Source organism: Ischnura elegans, chromosome 10 (genome assembly GCF_921293095.1).
Source record: "Ischnura elegans chromosome 10, ioIscEleg1.1, whole genome shotgun sequence".
Classification (NCBI taxonomy): domain Eukaryota; kingdom Metazoa; phylum Arthropoda; class Insecta; order Odonata; family Coenagrionidae; genus Ischnura; species Ischnura elegans.
Genome location: NC_060255.1, coordinates 13,125,141 through 13,149,086, shown reverse-complemented (window position 1 = coordinate 13,149,086; position 23,946 = coordinate 13,125,141). Strand labels below are relative to the sequence as shown.

General features: G+C 41.4%; 1 protein-coding gene across 5 annotated transcripts in view; it reads left to right on the top strand.

The window, feature by feature from the left end:
- Positions 1 to 23,946, top strand: part of LOC124167275 (tyrosine-protein phosphatase Lar) — a 947,012-nt gene that overhangs the window by 251,165 nt on the left and 671,901 nt on the right. The window lies entirely within an intron of this gene.

Below are 23,946 nucleotides of genomic sequence, written 5' to 3'. Positions count from 1 at the left end.
TTCCCCGTCGGAACGAGTTAAGAGGAAGTGCTTTTGTTATCCCTTGTTGTGGCGGAGCAATCAAGCTTTTAGTCACCTTAATTAAGGGTCTCATTATCGAACACTCAAATGATTTAAAGGCCTAGTCATTATTATGCTATTTTGTGCCCCTTTCTTGAGCTGTAATTTATTCAGGTAGGCACTATTAGCGTGTTGTTAACAATACCTTTCGTATCGTCAATTACGTGGTCAAAAGTTTTAAAGAGTATTAAGTATTCCTAGTTATTTATCCCATGAAAGAATTCAAAGAAAATTTAATCGTTTGTGTTAAAATGGTCCCACTAAAGTTTATTAAATTCAAGGAACGGACACGTATTGAAATATTACGCACGCTATTGAACTCTGCTAACTTTCTTATTATTCTGCGGGTCAAGTCCATTTCTTCTGAGTGCCGTGTTCTGCAACATTGCCAATGTTATCATAGATGAAAAATTTTTACCAAGAAGTTCTTAATAGAATTGAAATGATTGGAAAGAAAACCTGTTGTTAACATTTAAAGGTAATGGTAGAGGTGCTGGTTTAGAAATCATGGAAATTGGCGAAAGAGGTCAGGGAATGGACAGAATGAATACTATGACGGAGACAATGATTGTCAGAAAGAGAAAATAAATTCAATCTAGCATCAGGACGGGCTGTGGTAATTATTAAAATTATTTGATCGTGCTTAATATAACCTGTCGATGAACACCTAATGTGAATAAAAAAAATAGCGGTTAGAGTTAGGAAATAACATAAAAGAACGTCAATGAAAGTATTTTTTTACCTTGAAATTATTTTCAAAATAGTCCATTTTATTGAAGACGTGAGTTTAAAATGACATATGATATTGGCCAAAATGTTTAGCTCGTAAAATATAATTTAGAAGTTCACTCGATGCTACAGGATCCACGGCGGTATACCATCCTTGCTGTTGTCTTTTGTTCTTCCTTCTGCATCGATTGCCTTCGTTATTCGTCCAGCCATCCCTCGTTCATTAATAAATACGAAAAACACTATCGATTAACTTGGCTTATATAGAGATTTGCGCTTAGCAATACGACTGAAATATTCTGTTACACAAGGATGAACCTCCGAACACAATCCGTCGAATACAGCTAAATGGCTAATATACTACCGTTACTGGAACGCAGAATAATATGATACCGCATGCAAATGAATTATTTTTGTGTCCGAATACCCGAAGTGTGTAATGAATAACATCTAAATCAGTCCAGCGTGTACCGTTATGCAGACTTTGGCATCGCTTCATATCGACGAGTATATTTCCCCTACCTTCACCACTCTCAGGGTAACAATACGAGATGTGTGTATACTTTTATCCTCGGGCTCTGTGAATGTGCGTTGAAAATTTTCCATCACACCGGAGTTGATGTGCTCTTTTGTAAATGAAAGAATAAAATCGGTCGTGGATTGCATCGGATGGAGGTGGTGCGACTCAGATTCAACTCCCGGTCGTCCTTCGTGAAGGAAAAAACGTTCAAAATGTACGTCCCGCAGAACGAATTCACTCCGCCAATAATTCACGCACCACGTGGCCTGTTCGCCTGTTCTTTCTGCCCTGTTGTGGCAGCTCTTTTTGGGGCTGTGGTGTAGTCAGCCAGTGGCAATAGTTGGCAGCGAGCCGTCCGCGTCGTGCTGAATTATTCGTGCATTTCGGTGACCGTGCGGGCGAGGCCCCCGACGCCATTGTGCTCCCTCGGCACTCGCCTCTTCCCATTGTGGCCCTGCAACGTTTCAGTTCGGTTTCCGCGCGGGAAATGAACTCAGGACCCAGGAGGTTCCCCCGGTGCACTCATGGGAGTATTGTGCACCCTATCCCATTGACGAATGGGTGCTAGTGGGTTGGACTGTGATAGAGCGACGCGACACTCCCACAATGGGGTGGGCCAAGGTGCCCTGTAAAAAAAGCAAGACACTCGAGTTTGAGGATTTCTTACGTGCAAAGGAATCAACCTACTTCAATGCAGCAAACATTTATTTTATTTATTTTAATATAAGACACGGTCTCCGGCGTTACTTTGTGGAACTGCTTCATCATGAAATAAAATAAAAATACTTTTTTCTATTCCACATTTTATTTTAAATAGTACGACCCGGGTTTCTGCATATCAAGCTATCATCAGGTTACCTCGCCTATGCAGCCTCACCTGATGATAGCATGATATGCAGAAACCCGGGTCGTATTACTTAAAATAAAGTGTGAAATAGAACAAAGTATTTTTATTTTATTATTTATTTTATTCCCAAATCACCGACTACATCACTCACAGGCCATTTTATATCGGGGTATTTAACAAATTCAACATTTGCTCGTAACGAACAACCATGCCCTGGAGAGAGATAACTTATCCACGCGGGACTCGAACCCGCGACCTCTTGATTAGCATGTGAGGACGTTATCCCGCCGCCGCCGAGGCCGGAAAACTATCACTTATGAAACAATTTATTTCCACGTTGGATGGTGTAATCTAATAAAAACACTTATCCAGTTGTATTTTTTGTACTCAACTTTTTCTCCAAAAAGTACCAGTTTTTTTTGCGCGTAAAATCGGGTTGCCCAAATTTGATCACAAGTTACACCCGTCGTTTTCGTTACCATATCTTCAAATTTGCATTTGCATTTGTTTTTATAAATCTATATCTATGCCTAAGGGTTCAGAAAAAATATTTTTTGTGTCAATAAAATTAAACAAGTTGTTCTAAACAACGCCAGCTTCTGAAAATTTTAGAAACAATGACTCAGTGTAAAATTGATTAGGACTGTCATCTGCTGTAGAATTTAAGCAATGCAGGTACCTCGATTATTTATGTTGAATGTCAGTAGTATAGATATCACATTTGTTAATATTTTCTAATAGTTTTAGCGTTGATTGTCGATTTTTCTTCCCCCATAGAACCCTTTCGCTCCTCAAAAAATTCAAAAATTTAAAATGTATGCATTGCTTTTAACTGTAAACCTAGTTATAATACCTTGGTACTCCTTTATTACTATTTGGTTAAGATGTAGTAAGGCTTGCATGTGGAGGAAATGATAAAAACCGTACAGGAATAATAGGTAAGTGGTTAGATGAGAGTGATAGATATGGATTTGTTATTTGAATGGATGGATAATTATAGCTTTATAATCAATCAAAACATAAAAAACTAAGTCTAAATACGGGAGGAATAGCTGGCCGGATGATTCGCAAAATACTCTTTGTAAACCTACTGTTACCGGTAGAATACCATAATAAAGACCCACCACCGATAAATTAGATTTAAATGCTCTATTTTTCAAAATATGGGAGGAAAAACAGGCCGGTGTGATTCGTAAAATATTCCATGTAAACTTGCTGTATCCGGTAGAATACCGTGATGAAAAACATCTAACGTTGAAATAGGTTTAAATGCTCTCTTCCATACCCTCTGAAATAATCTAGATTTTAGCGTGGATTTAACTGAATGCTTATTTATTATTATTAGAATTCTACCGATTAAGGTAGGTTTCCATGGAGTACTGAAGAAGTGATTTGGGAGCCTCACTCTCCTACCAGATCTGCTTTCTTCAATTCACTGTAAGGTCTACTCCCTTTCAATCTATCTAAAATTCCAATCCTATTCCTTCCCCTCCCTCGTTTCCCTAACATTCTCCCCTCTAATACCATTTTCAACATCCCCTCCCCGCTAAGTAGTACTCCTCCCATCCACACCTTCTGTCTCCTCCGTACCTCATCTAAAAGCTGCCTCTCCTCGCCAACCATATCCAGCACCTCATGGTTCCTTTTCCTCTCCGTCCATTTCACCTTCTCTATTATTCTCCATACCCTTATCTCGAATGCCTCCAATCTTCTCTCGTCTTCTGTCCTCAGTGTCCACGTTTCCGCACCGTAGAAAGCTACAATCCAGATCAGACACTTCACTTACCTTTTCTTTTAACTCTTACTTAACGATCCTCTCAGAAGCTCCTTCCTGTTCATGAACGCCTCCTTTGCTAATGCAATTCTCTTCCTAATGTCCTTACTACAGTATCCAAATCCACTATTAAATGACTACAATTCAAGAAATCCTATAAATAAAAACATATTAGTATCGATAATTAAATTTCCTAAAGAAGAAAGAAAATGAGATGGCCATAGGATAGATACTGAAATTGCACAGTTATTAAACTTCACTAAAAGGCAAAAAAAAAGAAAAAAAAAAGACTGGTCCAGCGGTAGTGGTTACGCTAGCCTCTGGCGGTTGCGTCGGTGAAGAAGCTTCGCCAGACCAGGGCTAATACTCTCCGCTCATCCCACTATGTGGCCTGACTGACTGCAGTTTAATTCCTTACCTACTTGAGCTGAGTAGCGGGCACCGTCCGTGTCCTCCCGCTGTTGCCCCGCGGCAGCCAGCGCCCCCCGCTCCGCGCGGTCCATTCGGCAGCGTCGAATTTTTCCCAGCTCTTGCCCACTCTACTCGCGCTGTCCCCCGGGATCTAATCCCACGGCCTCCCGTCATCGGTGCGCCATGAATAATTGTCCGTGCACGGCCGCGTTTTTTCAATCTGGCACGCGTGCATTGTCCGTGACGCTCCCGTCAAAACGAGCTCTCTGGCGAGGGAACCTGAGTATGCATTTTTCGGTCGACGCAGTATCATGCCAAGCTCCGCTGAACTCGGAATATCCTCAACTCCAGGTCACCCGCGGGAAAGTTGAGCATCATGGTCATGCATGATTACGAGCTCGGTCCATAGAATCCGATTCTTCATGTCACCTTATCGACATTTGCAGGTTTGGTGGGCTACATATTTTTCGACCTAAAGTCATGTGCAGTTTGTCTCAATTGATTTAAATTAGGTTAATGAAAGGCATAAGCTACACTTTTTCCAGATGTATTGGATTGTAGGAAGATTTCGCCATCTCTATGGGTATGGAGAAGAATGGAGAAAGAGAAATGGACGGAGAGGAAAAGAAACGACGAAGTGCTGGAAATGGTTGGCGAGGAGAGGCAGCTTTTGGATGAGGTACGTAGGATATAGAATGTATGGATGGGAGGAGTAGTTAGCGGGGAGGGGATGTTGAAAATGGTGTTAGAGTGTAGAATGTTAGGGAAACGAGGAAGGGGAAGGAAAATAATAGGAATTATAGAGAGATTGAAAGGGAGTAGGCATTACAGTGAATTGAAGAAGGCAGCGCTGGAAGGAAAGGGAGGCTCCCAAATCACTTCTTAAGCACTCCATGGAAACCTATCTTAATCAGTAGAATACTATAATAATAATAATAATCATTGTCTATTCTCCAATGTCCTTCTTAAGTCGTTAATTCTGGCTTTATTTTACTATTCTTGTCAAAAGAAGTTGAAATGAAGGTCAGAGGGGAATTACATCCAAACATAAATTCTCCGTATTAATAGTTTGTCGTGAACTTAACGCTCTAAGGATTCAGTTTTGTTCGTTTGTATTTTCCGAGAATCGTAGCTTACGTGAAATCTGTACTCTTTAGTGTTAGTTTTGGGATCTGGGCATGTCATCGATCACACTGGATGTGTTAACGCAACGCGTGTCATGCGATCAATAAATGTTTTATGTCTACAATTTTCCACAGAAAAACTTAATGCCGAAAGATCCCTAGAGTCCGGGGATTTGGTGTGCATTAATCCTGGGATTTTGAGGTCGTAATTTTCGCAAGGATCGCGGGATTTAAGGGTCTCAACACGTGCTTCAATTCATTTCACCGCGGTACGGGCGAACCCTAGCGAGAGATCTAGAAAAACTTTTAACCCTGCGCTAAATTACGGATTAAATTGTGAGGAAACAAAATTAGAGCCCTAAATTGCAATCTGCGGTATCTTGAATGTGTGATTGAAGTTCAGAGTTGGTCACTACTTTTCCTATTTTGTCGCCATCAAAAGTATAATGAGTCAGAAGGTGGTACATTTTGCGTTCGACTTTCATAACTCTCTAAGTATGCTGTTGAGCTCCGAAATCTTTGCTGTCCACAGGTTTAATTAATGAAATGTAGTCCCTAATTTTGAAGTGATGCAACAATAAAGACATAAGCAGCTACAATACTACTATGATATTTCTGGCTACCTCACCAACTTCATTTAGCTGGTAGATTGGCCAACATTCGTTATATGGTGTGTCAACAGTGTACTTTTGTTGGTCCAGGCAATCTAATTTCTTTTGAATTCGATGGAATACGAGATAACATGGATTTCACTGCCATCCTTCATTTGTAAAAAATATTTGCTGTGTTTTTGTTTTACGCGAGTCCAAACTATATGGATATTTATCGTAAAATATCTATTTTATGTTACAGAGATAGGTAAAACGAATGACTTGATAGCAGTGTAACACCTGGTGATGGTAGTAAATTATGCTGTTTTCTTTCGCGATCTCGTCGATTGGTTAAACGATTGCGTCACGTGCCATAGTGTCATCATTATCGACCGTACCGCGACAGTTGTCATTGAAGTTTGTATCCGAAACTGATAAAACGTATCCGAAATTACGTGTGGCCATAAATCAAAGGATTTTCTCGTTATATAAGGATATTAACAACCTCCCACCTCCATCTGTGATCTTCGAGGAGTTATGGCACAAAAGCCTGCCGTGATCGTGGAAGGTTATTCCTCTCACAAATACCTCTTGTTCTTATGTTTTTATTTTTAGTTCTTCCACCATCGCCTCAGAATGCTGCAGTGCTCCCCGATTCGTCCAAAGATTGCGCCGACGCCCGTACAATTGAAGTAAGTCTAGCACGTCTTGAGGCAAGAAAGCCAGCGGGGGTGAGATCTATAAAGGCTCAAGGAATAAAAAGTAACCGTCGATAGGTCGGGCGAAAAAAAACGAGAGGAAAATAGAAGGAATCGGAGCCGGAGGATAGGGAAAAAATCTTGGCCGGGCAGATTGTTTCGATTATTCCTTCCCACGATAACCTTCTCCAACTTCTTTCTCCTCCTGCAGCTAACCCTCCTTCATTGCTCCATTGTTGTGGAAGACATTGGCGGAGAGGCCCGTGGGCTTTGTTGGGTGACCTCTAGGCAACCGCCTCCACCTGCAGCAGCGATTGTCCATGGATGGAGGGGCAGGGGGGGAGTCTGGAGAAAGGACCCCTTATCGCTCCTTCTGGAGTGGCCGAGACGATTCTGGTCCAGCATATGAGAGCGCCTTTGTGAGCGCTATCGGCGGAATATAATGGGAGCCGAAGAGGTTTTGGAAGTGCATTTAGGAAAGTCTGGTGCCATGGCGAGTTTAGACAGTCGTATAAGGAGGTTAGTTGGTGGGTAAAGGCCTGCTCGTGGATAATACCTATAGGCAGGTATTGAAGCGTTCGCCTTTGGAATTGGTAAGGTGGAGTAGAATGGCTCGGTACTCCCACAGCGATTGAGTGATCGTGTTGTTTATCCTCCCGAAGTCAAGGTGGAGGTTTACCGAAGGAGCGGAAATCATTTTTCCTTCCTTCAAGTTTGGACAATGCGTGCTTTGAGAGGAATTTTGAAGCAATCTCCACCGGTATAGTACGCTTTTTTCTTACGGCGAAAATGTTTTTCAACGAAATGTGAGATAGCCTTGTAATGCTATCCATTATTCTTTTCTCTGGGCTCGGCAAAAGTAATGGATTTCATTTCTTCACTGCTCGTACAGTTACTGAAGTCTAAGACATCATAAATACAATGGGGTCATTTCTTACCGATTTGAGAAGACAATATCCCTTGAGGTAACCGATTTTGACCAATTTCGGCAAGTCTCCTACTTTTTATTACCAAATGAAGAGTTTAAAGACATTTAGTAATGCAAGCGGCAGTTTAAAATGCAACAATGTTATAATTTTACAAAATTATACTCTTTTTATAGAGTATAGTGAATTAAAGAAGGCAGTGCTGGGAGGCTCCCAGATCACTTCTTGAATTATCCATGGAAACCTACCTTAATCGGTAGAATACTAAAGTAAAATAAAAATAGCTTTATGAATGCAAATGCATCTTCGTCGGTAGAATACTTTAATAAATAAATCTAATGTGGAGGTTATCTATGAATGCGTATGGGGATCTTTTTAGTTCGGGAATTTTATTGTTCAATCTTCGCCGCGTAGGAAGAAAGCAACGATTATTCTTTTTTTATCCTGATATTGATTCCAGTCATGCAGTAGTACTTTGAACCCACGGAGTAAGGTTACATGCGAGGCTACCACCACGGTGCACCTTCACTTGCAAACAGTGTAAGAAGAGCGAGAGCTGGTGGTGTAAGGTCGCAGAGTCTGCTGGAAAAAAGTGAATTTTCGGAGGCATTTATTGCCGTCCCGGAAACGGATCTTCTCCGGAAGCCATCCGCAGAGAGTGAAAAGAGAGGAAGGTTCGCCACTCCACCGCTAGATGCGCCACTTGCGCCAAATGGCCCTGAAGTTATCGTCCCCTTTTTTAAGCTCCGTCCGCTCTCTCCTAAAGGGCGGTTCTCCGCGCTTCATTTGTTTTCGTTGCGACCGTTTCCCCCCGCGTCGTTAAACGTCTGATTGGCAATCGGGAGGCGGAGTGTCAGCTAAACCTCTGGAGCGACCGGAGACTATTCAATTATCGCTTCCTGGACCGCTCTTCTTGTGGATGGACGGATGACCCTCCGAATGTGATCTTGGACGCGCCGAATAGGAAAGGGTGCTAAACTGATTTTGCAGTTTCCTCAGCTTTTTTGTTCTTTCTTCAACGTCTTAATCTGTTCGGATTACGCATTGAACAATTGAATTAAAGTAATTTAAGCCTAGTGGTTGATTATTTGGGTCGAATATGATGCATTCTTCAGCCGGGAATAATAATTACTTTTACACAATCAAAGATTTTGTTAGCTCTTCAAACAGGTTGACCGCATTTCTGGTGCGTCTAATTACAGTATTATGCGATCTGGTCATAAATTTGGTGTGGTTGGAGGCTAAAACCATTAACTCACCTTTATAAAATCAAGCATTCGCTGTTAATTTCTATAGCAATTGACGCTAATGATTTTTGTTCCTGTGGTTATGGAAAATTATAGTGAAACATAGATTGAGTGGTGGTGAAAACTTATGAAAAGTTGAATTATCCCTCGAAGCAAAGACGGATTATCAGACTAAAATTTTGCGGATATCAGCTGTAACCTTTGTGTCCTGACTCCCATATGAACTGAACTTAATGGGTTTAACCAAAATGATCGATAAATCGATATCTTGAATGGATATGCGAGTACTTGAAAGTTCGACTCGAGTAGTTGGTACTCTACTCGAGTGCTTCGAGTAGTATTCCGAATGTCGAGTCGAGTAGTTTCAGTCACAGAGGTGCCGAGGTGAGTAAGTTCAGAAGACAAGTGTGTAGCGATAGACAATTTTCTGCTGGCAGTAATACTGCTACATGTAGACGTCAATACCTGCCACATGAGCATTTAAAACAATTGTTTTTCCTGCATGAGGACTTTTAGGAATCAAATATTACATCTTTCATTTACGTATTCGATCTTTACTGCAATTGTTCAAATGCTTAAAGGGATCTTCCTAGCGGTTTGGATACTTATATAAATTAAATTAACGACACATTACCAGGGGTTAATTCCTGTCAATTGAGTCTATGGGCCTGTTTAAGACACATTAATTTTCATTCGTCTCCTAATTTTGTCGCAATTACCGTCAACGTTACTCAATATTCTTTTCCTTTTTACATCCAGAATAGAAATTCACAAGGGGATTGGAAAAATGAGATATGTTGGAGCATGCATTTTTGTATTGCCTAGTCGAGAAGTTACCATACTCGACTCGACTCGATACGTTGCGAGTAGTATTCAACTCGACTCGATACTCGACTCGAGATCAAAAGTGCTACTCGTACATCGCTAATATCTTGACATGAGGGTTTCGCTCTTAAATGAGCACTGTTAGTTTTTCGGTCGCCCAAACATACTCTGCGATACTCTGATTGAAGTATCCCGGGTTCAAACCTCACTCTCAGCCTTCGGACATCTCCAAACAATAACCCTCCAAGTGCGAAGTGATTCATGGGAAACGGGCTCCCTTCCTGAAAATATGATGTTCATATGCCTGCAGCTTGGTCTGGTGTAGCCTTACCCGCACCCATCCAAACCAACCTTCGGGTTGAAAAACAGGCAAGATGAGCTAGCTCCCAGTTAGCGGGTGCATAAGTAGTCACAAGTATTGGTGAATGAGGACCTTAGATCTATCAATTCTTTCAATCTTTTACCGCCAAGCCGGAAAAGTTGGCGATATTATATAGCGATAGCTCTCAGTTAGTAGGTACGTATGAAGTCACAAATGGTGATGGATCATGGCCTTAGATCTATCGATTCATTCATTCCTTTACCGCCGGGTCGGAAATATAGCGACCTTCCGTCGAATTATGGTCATATTCCTTGGACCTGGCACATAAGATTCTCTTGAGCTAGCTTTGCGCGGAGTCAGGACGCTGAGCTGGCAGAGGGAAGTCCTTCTGCAGCCCCAGGGATGAGATTATTTTGTTCGGTTGCGGCCGCGAAAGAGGTGGTTGCCCCTGGGCCGGGGTTGGAACAGGGGGGCCCGGGCGGTGAGGTGGGGAACATCCCGGACGCATTGGGAGTTGCAGGAGGACGACCGCTATTGGACATCGCGGGAAGCGATCGCCCCCTTTGGCTTTGTCTTCCGGAAATTGCTCCGCTCCGTCTATTTTTCCTGGCTCTTTATGCACCAAACCTCCATTTCCCGACATCCCCTGGGCTATTTCCGAAGCGGTTTGAGGCTCTGGGTTTTTATTTTAATCTCCCGCCACGCGATTCTCGATTTTTTTTAATCCGGCCATCTCACGAGGTATTCGTGTGGGAGGTCCAGAGCGGGTGTATAGTCCTCAAGAGTTTCCCTGGTACATCCGTCGCTTTTTTCTCCGATTCTTTCGTATTTTCCAATGATCATTCCCAGTGTCGTTCAGCCCCCCTATATTGTGCCCGGTGCCTTTACTGCTCTTCCTGTGGCACGAATGTGTCCTTGTTCTCTGGATGCCGTTGACCAGATTCCCATCCTGCTGCAGTAGCTTGTATTTCCGGGCATGTGAAACATCTTTTATTGGGTAAATGTTTCAGTAAAATATCTTTTTCCATTACCTTTATTTTTTTCTGTTTATTGAGGACGATGCGGTAATCTTGCTATACTGTTTTTTATCTCTGAATTTTGAGAAGTTTTAACTGTTGCTCATCTGTTATCAACGAAAAAAAAAGTTACCTGTGTCAGGAAACGGCATTATTTTTTATCTTCGACTTCAGCTTTGACTTTATATTGTGACGGGTGAGTGAAAACTGTCACGAGATATTAATGAAGTCTCCAGAGGCGTGGTATTAGAATAGTGTCATGGGCTGCTGTAAAATATTCTATTGAATAGCTATCTTTTATAAAGTATTTGAAATTTGATGACAATTGTATCTTTAGGTATTTGGAAGTTTGGTTGACCATATTTTATAATTTATTCTAGGAAATATTAACGTTTGCTCTTTTCCGATGTTATGATTAAATTCAAAAGTGCTGTAAAATTTTATGTATCTACTTCTTCCCTCTGGTCCATCCGAACATGTTTAAACGAAAAATCTATTTCAAATTACCCTATTTTACAAAGAAAAGCAATTATGTTGAGGAAATCCTGACTCTAACGTTTACGACCCCTATACAACATTCACGGCGTTTTTCTTACACTGGTCTTCTGAGTTTTTCCTCGCACACTTGAAATTTTTCCTTTTTCCTTGTTTTGCTGCTCGAGGCCTCCGATGTTGCGGAAAGTTGGTCTTTTCCAGCGCTGTATTTAGCTCCGCTAACCGCGAAAGAAACGGTAGCTGGACCGTTTTCCTGGCAAGTTTTCCCATTTCTGTTTCTTTCCCACTTTATTTAGTCAGCTATCGCATAGTTTGGTAGCAGACGGTGTGCGGCTGAGAGCCCATCCGACGATAAAAGACCGGAAAGATCGACCTGACCTCTATTTATGACCTCTCAACGTGAAAAAATCTTCCGTTGGATGAACTTTTGTCGAATGTAATTCCCACGGAGTAGTAAAATCCCTATGAAGGAAGTATTATGCTAGGATAGGCCATAAAATTATGCGTTAAAATGCTCAGAAGTTTATTTCAGTTTAAAATGTACAGATTGAAGGTTTTGGTGTATGTTGCATTGGGAATTATTTTTTCATGCTGTGGGTATAAAGTTTTGATTATAAATTATCAAATGAAAATAGTATTGCCGAGTTCACGTCTAACTGATTATTTTGTTAAAGAATCAATACAGGGATGAAAATCTCAGATGAGTAAGCAGTTTCTTCCGCTAGTTGTAGAAATAGAAAGAAGCAGTTTTTTCGTAGGTTGTGCTCTCAGATCTTTGACAAGAGGTAGAAACAATAAGAAAGTTATCAGTGTCTGTATAAAAATATAAATTTACGCATGAAGAGGGCCGGTATTGAACCTTAATAGCCTCGAGAAACCATTGCCATTATCGTCTCCTCCCATTACATTTTACGATTGTAACTTGAGAAAGGAACTAGTATGCAAAAGGCAAATTTAAAAGAGTCCTGTGTGCGCATGTAACTTTTTAATGACCTTCCAAACGTACTTAATTGGAGAGTACTGCTCTCGCGAATCAATTTTTTTCGTCCGAATCCGAGAGGCCGGCCTTCCCTACCTCATTTCGTCTAATGCATATCCTCCTCCCCTTTCCAAGTAACCTCACTCAACCTCGGAGCACCTTCTTGACAATTAAGTCCCCCTTCCTTGGGTCTCCCTTGTCTTCCCTTCTTGCGACTTCTCTCCCGGAGCTGCCAACCACACTCGCACACAAACACGCTTCTCGGACAGGCCCTACACACCGCCACCGCTCCTCCGAAAGGACCTCCGCCCCATCCAATCTCCCCGACATCCACGGAACCACTCGCCTCTTCTCCTTGCGCGCCCTGTGAAGTAACCGTGAGAAATGATCTGCCGTCCGCCTTGAGTAATGACTTCCTCCTGTTTCCCCGGCATTCTTTTTCTCGCTTCGCACAAACCCAACAGAGAGAGAGAGAGCAGCTTCTCAAAATCCAAATCCCTCTCTCTGTCTTTACCCTCTATATTCCATGCTTTCTCTCCCTTTCTCTTCGCTATGTATACACCTACCCTCTGGAGGAAAGCTTTGAGGGAATAGAAATTAAAAATTTTCAATGATTTTGTCATCTTGATCACATTTACGTAATAAGTTACAAACATCTGTAGTTATTTAGCACACTATTTGATTCGCTCAACCGGATTCAGCGTTTACACTGTCTCTCTCGGTAGACAGGTCTTGGTTATGAACTTTGAAACCGCTTGAGCAAATAAAATTGTGTGGTAAATTACTACAGCTGTTTGTAACTTATTGCGTGCATTGAATTTCCACCAAGTTAACTCGTCAGCAATCGATATGACTGATCATATTTGGTTAGGCATGATTATGTTTAGCCTTGATTAATATTTAGCCTTTTTAAGGCAAATTTTAGGTTTTATGTAATCCACTTTATTATTAGGCTTTGTGCTTGGGGATATGTTTTCTTTGGGATGGGTATCATTTTTCTAATAAGTAAGGTCAAGTCCGTTTGATGTATTCCATTTTGAAAATATAGTCTTGTCTTTGAAGTACCTACCTATCACCTAAATCTTAAAATGATACTTTGTGAAAAGATTTTATAATCGTGAGCACCTTCATCCTTTACATTTTTCCTGAACGGGGTTTTATGCCACACCATAAATACCCGGTTATTTAGGTGTTTACCCCATTAATTTTACTGCTGGGGCGTCGCCGAAAATCTACTATGTAGCCCCTGGATATCGACAGAAAATGTTTCATTCATCAGGGGAGCGCACCCTACGGAATATTCAACGCTTTACCTCGACGACCACCGGGCGAACAGTCTCCCTCCTTGAGTCATTTCCAAGTTGGTCGGTCCCGTCCGAGGCCTGTTAGTTGGCGGGCGTCGGCAGTGTCGTCGTGAGCGGGAGATAATCTTGTGAGCGTCCGAGACGCAGCATGCGAGCCGGCGCTAAGTCACCGCCCCAGCGATACCCCGACGGATTGATTGACCTGTTACTCCAGCCTCCTCTGCCCTGATTACCATGCTGCCCCCCCCCCCGTCCTTGTCCTTTCAAGGGCCCTGCGACGTGACGCTGCGAAGGGCTTATGTGCGACGTAGGCAGATTGACACGGGTTTGCATTAAGCCGAGAAGCTCTGGCAACGAACGTCCTCTCCCCGACCGCGTTCGTCTCCAATTTGAAGCGTGAAGAAGTTTCATGGGACAGTGTCAAGTGGACACTCGCAACCCTGTTGGTTATGAGTCGCCGCTAAGGCTCAGCTGAAGGCTCCCAGACGAACGTCAGGACTTGAAGTGAAACAAGCCCTCAAGTCATCACTTCAACTGATTACTTTCCCAGATCGATTTATTCGCAATTACTCTCACTCTTCGAGGCAAAATTTGATTCCAACTTCTTAATGCGGTCGTTTCAACTGATTACTTTTTCAGTTTCCTTAAAAGCAGTTACTCTCCCTCCTCGAAGTAAAATTTAATAAGTTACTTATAAATCTTCCGAAAAATATGATTCCCACTTCGTACTTTGATTACTGCCCAATTTGCAATTTTCTTGGTTCTTAATTTCTCCATGAAGCTTATCGTCATTCTACCCATTCCTCGCCTACTCGATATCTTCTCATCTGTTACTGAGTGAAGCATCTCGTAAGTCCCGCATACTTCCTGTATTCACCTTCTATTTCATGTCTATATCTCTTCAAATAGATTATTTTCCTCTTCGACCACATCGAATACCTTCTCATCTGCCTTGTGCCTCCCATTCAAGACCATTTCCTTTTTTCTCTCCTCATTCACATCTCCAATGCCTGCAGTCTGTTGTCTTCCTTCTTCAAATTTGTTCGAGTTGCCATCCTCGGTGGCGGTGGGATAAAATTTTCGCCTGCCAAACCGTAGGCCGTGAGCTCGAATCCCGCCTGGATAGGTGGTCCGTATCCGGGGCATGAATGTCTTGTGTTAATGTTGGAATCCCCGTTATAAGGCTGATCTCTGCTGTTTACAGGGGAGTTGCGATATAAATAAATGAATAAAATAAAACAAAATAACTCGAGACTTTGCACTAGCATAAGTTATTTGCCAGACCTTTCTCTTAACTTGTGCCTCCATTAAGTTTATATCTCTTACGAAACGTCTCCTACTTGAGCGCAAATGTCTTTTTGCTACTGTGAGCGTCTTCTCCTGAGAAATTGTCCAAGTGAGCATAGGAGGCTTACAAATCCCAATTCAACCTTCGTCTTTATGAACGTCTCTGGGGGTCTTTACGTTTAAGCGCACCGTACGCTTACTCGGCGATTTCTGCGCACGTATTGAATTTGGAAACTTTGTGAGGTTTTAGTGGACTGTGGAAAGACAAGTTGACCCTCGCGACTCTTCGGTATGAGCCGCCCCTTAGACTCAGGTGAGGCAGTTTTGGTGAGACGTCGGTACTTGATGCTCTCCTCAAGTGTCTCCTACAGAGTGATTGCTTTCTCGATTTTGATATTCGTCGCTCTTATCCCTTCCCACTCCTCGGCATAGGGAACCCAATTCATTAGATTGCTTTGAAAACCTTTCCACCTTTAAGCTTACCTTATGCTGTGTTGCTTATGCCTTCTTCTCGCGTAGCTTGCGAGATTAACGCGAATATGATTAATTGGCTTCACAGTTTATTCTGAAAAAAACAGTCTGTATTTTCCTTAGAACTTTGAAAAATCATATTTTAAGTTTCGTTTTTAGCTACCTATGAAGCTGACCAATTGAGGGTCTGCTTTGGAAAGCTAGTTACATTTCTCAGCCAATTTGAGATCTTCCACTGGCAATACCAATGTTAAACCATGCAGTGAAGTTCTTGGCTGCAGCTGTCCTCAGGAAGTAATGAAGTTTGTGGATATTATTAGTCAATGCTTTGCAATAATCGCCCTTTTCCCGTAAAAACATTGATTTTTAGCAATATTGTCACCGATAACTACCTGTATTAAACTTTAATATTACGGCGTTCAAAATCATTAATACTAGGTTCGCAATTGTTTTGGTGGTATTACTTTAGCTTGTATAACCGTTTCGGATAAGATGGTATGGTATCTGTAGGATGAAATTCATCGATTTTAGTACCATCGATTGTGCCTTTTTTATTCGAGAACGGTTCGATTCCTTTGTTTTTTCCACTTTATCATCTACTTAACATATTTATTAATTTTCACTTCCAAGTTGGTGAGTTCCCTTTTCATTAACTTTTAAGAAGAAAATTCCTGCAGAATATAAATAGTGCTCCACTGGAGCCAATAAGCGTTTAACTTGCACCTCATTGGACTGTAGCATTGTTTAATTTTAGTCTAGACATATTGGGTTTTATGAGGATCCTTGCCTGAATTCTATGCTTAAATATGTCGCTAAACTCTTTGGTAATTAACCCCCTTCCCCCGGGATCCTTAATCCTGTTGGTTACGTTTTGTTGGCCTTCAGCTCTCGTCGGCGGAACCAAAAATATTGATGCGTTAATCCCACTATTATGTAATTCGTTGAATAAACACCATAGATTTGTTTGTACAAGCGGCGAAAAATGAGTGCGCCGCATGCGAAAATTCCCAAGCTTTTCCCGCCGAACAGAAGGGCTTAATCCTCGTAGCAGGGGCCACCTAATCCCTCAAATTTTTGCTCCTTTAATGGCTGGGTAAACCTCTCGCCATATCAGCTTCCGGTGTGCGTACCAAAGGCCGCATTCACTGCGGCCACCGAACTTTTCGAACCACGATAATGACGTACCTAATTTTTATGGCAGTGCCTGTAAAGTTTCCCTTAGCCTCGACTTCCATTCCCGTAACGTTTTCCTAAATCCAGCAACTTATGAGGAAAAAAGTCCTTTGCCTTCGTGGCCAAAGTCCAGTGTAAAGTAGTCCAAAAGTACCCACGTAATTATTACACCGATTTTTTCGGCGACTATGCTACTAAGCATCTTCTGAGGATGCATGAGGAAGGATATTAGACTATCCATTCCTGACCAAATTCCAATGTAAGTAGCCCAAATATTCCTATGGAGGCGATTAAACACTTAATTCCACTGATCTTCTCGGCGACCTCGTTGCTAAGTCATCAGCATCATCAGCATCTAGGTTGGCTGGCAAGATCGAGGCAGTTAAAGGGACTTGGATAAAATTTCCAAACCAAGTATGAAGACTTTTGTGTGCAAAAGGTTGGCTTCGAATGGGTATCATGGTACATTTGGCTTGATTTGGTATAAAATGAGGCCTTTCCCAGCTAGTGTTATCACAGAGAAAATATGAAATTTGTGCAAAAGCGGTCGGCAATGTAATCCAGTCCATGGAATATTTATTGCATGTCAATTAGGCATATGTTTTTTGGGATGTACAATGCGCACACTTATTTGTGTACCATTGAGAATAATAAAACTGTTTGTGCGATTTTTACTACGAAAGGAAAAGTGCACTGCATGGTGATTGAGGAGAGGCAGCTTCTTGATGACAAACTTAGTAGACAGAAGGTATGGAAGGATTGAGTGCTGCGCGGGGAGAGGATGTTGATAATAGTGCTAGAGGGTTTGGTAAACGAGGGAGAGGAAGGAAGAGAATGTGACTTTTAGGTAGAATGAAAGGGAGTTGGCCTCATTGTGAATTTAACATTAAAGTCCATGAAAGGAAGGGATATTTCTGGATTTCTTCGCGAAGTTCCATGCAAAACCTACCTTAATCGGTAGAATACTTTATTAATAAAAATTATGTTGCTCCACGATATCTTTCCGCAAAAAGTTCATGAGAGGATCGTTATGTAAGAGTTTAAAGAAAAGGTTAGTGAAGAGTTTGATCTGGAGTGTAGCTCGCTACGGTGCGGAAACGTGGACACTGAGGAAAGAAGACGAGAGAAGATAGGAGGCATTCGAGATATGGGTGTGGCGAAGAATGGAGAAGGAGATAGAATGAAAGATAGTAGGTCTTATTGTGCATTGAAGAGGGAAGTGCGTGATGGAAGGGGAGGCTCCCGGAATTCTTCTTAAGCACTCCATGGAAACCTACCTTAATCGGTTGAATACTGTAATAATAATTCCTGGCATCCCGGAACGGTAAAATACTTTAATAAAATTAATAATTTTACCTACTCCGAATCCACGCGTTAAGTATTCCGTGAAGTTATGATAATAGTTAACTCCTTTAATTTAAAAGAGGCATAACAACCCCAGCCTTGGTCACCTCCGCCCAAATAGCCTCCCACGCCCAATGGCCAAATCTGCGAGCTCTCCGTGGTGCTATTCTCGACGCAGCCCCGGCCGAAATCTCCGACGGCCGCAAATTTCCCCGTGGCCGTAATCGCCCCGAGTGCCTCTGGTCTTTGCAACGGCTTTCCCCCCCTGGCCATGTGCATTCAATCCTGGCCGCGTCCCTCTCATTATGGTCCACCCGTGGAGCTAGGTGCATGCGAGAGTCCGGTCGGCCGCGTAACGTAAGCCCGGTGGAGAGGGCGTGGAAAGACCGCACCGCCCCCGCAGACCAACGTGGCCTCTCGCCGGGCAGCGGTCTGCCCGCTGACCCAACCTCTCGCTTCGGATGGACCCTTAATGTTGTGTTTCAACCCGCTATGAAGGCACGCCGTATCGCAATGTGCCACGCGCACCGTGTGGAACGACAATGATCGCAACACTATCGCACTTCTTAAAAAAAAGGATGTTTAGCTATCCCATAGTAATACTCATTTGCTGTAAATACTTATACCTACTAATTACAGGGGCGCAGCTAGGAATTAAGACTGGGGAGGGTTTAGGTGCAACTAATGCCGGGGTTTGTGGGAGTATAGAATACCCACCATGATAAGCGGTAGGTGCGAAATTAATAAATTGCGGAATTTTAAGATAATTGGTCCAAAATGGTGACTTTCACTGTTTTCTGTGGGATATTTTATCAATCCTTAAACTATTCTATTAGTAATATCAATCCAATTAAGTAAAATAGATTAAACTTAATAATTTCTCTGAGCTCAGGTTCATCACCTAAAACACACCCTCGCTGCGCCACTGATCCTAAATACTAACAGCAATTATTCATGCCGGTAATTATTTGGTTACAATGAGTTTAAACTTGTGTTTCCATTGCAAGTCTTTGGTGGGATTGGGATAAAACACCAATTCTTGTCTCCCTACTGTATTCTGTGAGGTACATTTCAAATCTACAGTTTCCATGTCCAAGTAAAGGACGTTATTTTACGTAAAATTTGGGCGGAGATGACAAAGGCTGGGGTTGATGTGTCTCTTTTAAATTAAAATAGTTAACTCCTCAAGTACGTGAAAATATTAAATGAACTTGAAAAATATAGGTTATCTTAACGAGAACCAGTGACAGATCTATTGAGGGTAATAAGGGGGCTGAACCCCCCCCCCCCTTTGGGCATCCAATTTACACTAGATAGAATGGCAATTTTTTCCGACCCCCACTGTTGCTGGAATTTTTAACCCCACTTAGCCCCCCCGTGTCCCTATCCTGGATACGCCACTGACGAGATCTACACATCTATCCGTCTTATTTTCTGATAACTAGTATTTTAGGGCTTGAATTCTTCTAGCCGGTTATAATTGGTAAAGAGGCATAGTTGTGTCACGTGTGTTCAATTATTGCGTCCTTAAGCGATTAAAATTGTTAAATAGTCACTCAATAAGTCGTATTAAGGGAAGAAATGAGCTCAGAACACATACGTTTCGCCATTAACAACGCTTCAGAACGCGATAGCATCCTAAATCCATTCCTTTTTTAATCGCTTATGGACGCATCAACTGAATAAACGTAACAGAACTACGTCTCTTTACCATTTATTACCCGTTAGAAGAATTCAAGCCCTAAAATACTCGTTATCTGAAAATAAGAAAGATAGTAGCATAGATCTCGTTAAAATAAATTACATTTTTCAAGTTTATTCAGTATTTTTATTACCTACTTCGTCAAATACGTGGAAATGGAAAATCTCTATGTTTGAAATGCACCTCGCAGAATGAAGATTAGGGCGATAATATTTGTTGTTTATCCCAATTACAATTATGGTGTATAATGGAATAAGAAGTTTAAACTCATCGTAGCGAAATCATTCTCGGTTTGAGTGATTGCTGTAGGCATGACTTCGTGGAAAATCTTAATCATTGGATCTTTCGAAATCATTCTGCTAACATCCGCTTTTATTAGTTTGCTCTCGATGACCATTTTTCTTGGAGTTTAGTGACGATTCTTTTGGGTAACTACCTAGCGTCTACACTCTTGAAATGTACTATTTCTACAATATATGTAGTATTTCTTTCTAATATCCCTTGTTCTGTTGTCCTCGTTACCAGATTCTTCCTCACTCCCAACCTTCTTATTTCTCCCCCTACTTTCATATATTCCATCAACTCACGCCGCCCCCATTCTGGCCTCTCAAAAAACCACCCCAACACACCTGCTGTCTTCCCACACTTCGTATCTCATTTTTTCTCTCAGTCACTCTCTCTCTCTCTCGAAAGCCTCTCAAAATCTCGCCTCTTCCAACAAAGGCTACCGATGACCATGGCAGGTTGAACTTCAAATTCTCCACCCACACTTCAATTACCTACCCCTCTTCCTAAAAATAAACGTTGATTGGCTCTGTTTTCAGGGTTGCATTAGATCGCGAAAATGTGTGCCTAATATTGGCTCTCGCATTCTAAGTACTTCATTATTCTTATATTATTCTCTTAGTATTTATCCACTGAAGCATTTTCCCTGTCACAGTGAAGTTTAAATTTCATAATCAACTCTTTTCATTAAAGTATTCTGCCTTCTTAAGGTAGGTTTACATGGACTACTTAACTGTTTACCCCTGCCTGTTTCCCCTCCCAAATCTGTGCATCGCTCTTCATTTCACAGTAAGGCCTACTCCATTGCTATATACCTGTAAAGTCTTCTTCCTTCCTCTCCCTCGCTTGTCGAGCATTCTTCCTCTTATCACTGTTTTAACATCCCCTCCTCACTTCTACCCGATTTGCATTGCATAAATATTTGCAAAGAAAGTGTAGAGAAAGACTTTAATTGTCATTATAATGCTGCCTGACGAAATACTATGTTTTTGAATGCCGATAGCGGTTAGTGATGTTTATAAATGTGTGCCGAAGGAATGTGTATTTCAAGCTCTCTGTCTCGTAGACCATTCTTACATCTTTATTGCAATTAACGAGAGTATATAAAAGGTACATAATATCGTTTACAGACAGTTCCCAATTCCACATCCATCGCTTTCGGAATACGTTTTATCAGCTAGGAATGGTTCTCAGAAATCCTATCCATATGATATTTTTTCTGTTATTTCACTGGGAATATTTCCCAATGCATTTGTAGATTAAGTGAAAGCTTACAGGTATTTCTGCGAATTGAAAAGTTTATTTTAATGTGTGAATGGAACAGACTGGAGGTAATTCCAGTATGTGATCAATCAACACCTTAACCTATCGAATACCTTTATTTAATTCTCCTCTCCGCTGCCTGTGCGACTCTAACTTAAAAATGACTTTATAGGTGACTTTTGACTACTTGGCTAGATTTATTTTTATTTTCATTCCCTTTTGATAAATCTTCAATCAAATGTTACCTAGTTTGCATTTTATAACGTCGGAATTCCTCTATCTTTATGCAGGATTATATTTTTCTATCTATAATCCGTTCTTTGAGCAAAGAGCGTAATAATAAGTTTAGATGGTCAATGAATCAAGTATTTAACTATTAATTTGGCTTAAGGATTGACGGCTTGCCCATTGATGACATGTATCATTTGGTGCTTATTTTCCATCCCACTGCGTACTGTGCTTTACATATTTTAAACTCGCAGTGGTGATAGCCTTTGTTTTCCTTCAGTTTAGAAGGTTTTCTTTCATATCCACACTCTGGGAGCCAGTGTTTGTTTTTAAAATTACGGATTCCAGTGGAGTTATTTGTCAACATATTTATTTTTAATTGAGTCTTCGCGATTACAAGGCTGTCTTTTACGATCCGCCTCATTTATTTTCCTTTTGCTGTTTTTGCCTCGTTTTCCATCTCCGTCCTGGATTTTGCGGGCTCTCCCTGGAATGTTGAACAAAATTGTCCATTTGTACCCTTCACTCTCAGTTTTCTTGACGGTAATTATATCCTTTTAAATGGTGTTATTTTTCGGAACGGTGAACGAATTTTTATTATCTTTGTTCCTCCGTTTGCGAAAAAATCTCCCCCGCTTTCTATCCAATTTTCAGAAAATTTTTATTTTCCTGGCAGAGTTGAATTTTTCTTTGGTTGTCCTGTGAAAAAAATACCCCTACACGGCAAAAATTAAAGGAAATGCTTTTATATACGTCATGCTTTGTTATGTTTCCTTTTTTACTCGGCTACAGCCACTCACTGGTAGAATCCCACTGACTTAGTTTCCATATTTTGTTGTTTTTATCTTTTTATCCCGACTGGTGTCCTACTTCTTTTATTCTTTTACATTGTATAGTTTCCGTTGTATTTATGGCTTTGCTTCGGAAATTACACTGAGTTAAACAAGTCGAAAAGAATAGTTTTTCCAATAAATTTTTTCAACTTCTCGTGTAGCAATGTTCTCGCCTGTCATGTTTTCAAGGCAAAATTATACGTTTTGCTCCATTTGTCTCCTCGAATATTCAAAATCACCGCCATTTATAACCACAGAAAGTCCAGCTCTGTGGTCTGAATTAATCATTGATGTCGTTAATGTAATACATATTTCAGTGAATGTACCTCGGCGCTAGGGTAGGGTGTCCTCTATTTACTTATCCTGCCTATTTTTTTGGGTCTCCGACGTGCTTGCTTGAAGATATACCTTCCGTTGGCAATGGAAGCTGGTCAAGGCCAGTACCTATCGCATCTGAAGCGTATAAAAATCTTCCGTCCGCAATAATTATTTGCCAGAATGTCTAAGTTGCACATTTTTGTATCAAATCGAGGCTCAAACGGAGAATATTTGTGATAGCACCAAAAAGAAGCTCATTATTTATTTCCAGTCTTAGCTGCTTTTAACTTGAGAATCTTACTGTGTATAGTTCATTAGCCAGCACAGGTTTTAGAGCTGAGCTCTTGGGAACAAAATATTCCAACCAAACATTCCGTATCGATTTAGGATCAAATTAGTTGGTATCGTCTACTCTTTGCAAAATAATCTATCAACCCCGTCCTATAAACATGAGTTTAAATAACAAATGTATTGAGTTTAGCATAAATGAAGAAATACTCATGAGAGGTAAAAAATATATTATAATTTCTTAATACCAGTGAGTATTGCAAGGGATCGGAGGAAACTGCGATTGAAGAGGAATATCTATTTATTAAGTTATATTTTTTATTGCCTCATCACTAAAAACAGCTATATTCGGTCTTTACATCGGGTTTTTCATAGCATTTAACAATTAAACCCACTGTAACGGGCGGCCGGCCTCTCGTCCCAGGGAACCCTTAGGGGAGGAGCCGTTAGGTGGGGGCGTGAAGGCCCTCTACAAAGGGATGGGGAGAAATAATGAAGGCAGATAAGTTTTGGACCTGAAAGCGATTGTGTCGTGATTTCTCTCTACCCTTCTCCTGAGCGAACGGCCGCCACACATGCAGTTAAATCTTTGCCCTGGATAGGGGCAACCTACCCAGGCGGGTTCAAACCTGCGACCTTCGGTCTGGCAAGCGAGGACTTTTAACCCGCTGCCACCGAGTCCAGCAATATATTAGGCATTCTGCAGCGTTTGCTGTGTTGAATGTTTCGACGGCATTGTACCACGCTTCTTCATACCCATGCGGTGGAAACCCTGGTATACCTTGAGGCTTACTTATTTCCATTTCAATTTCGTATGTTGGCTCCATAATCTAGTGCGATAAGTAACTGAATTTTTCTCCTCAGGATGAATTCATGAGTGCTCAATA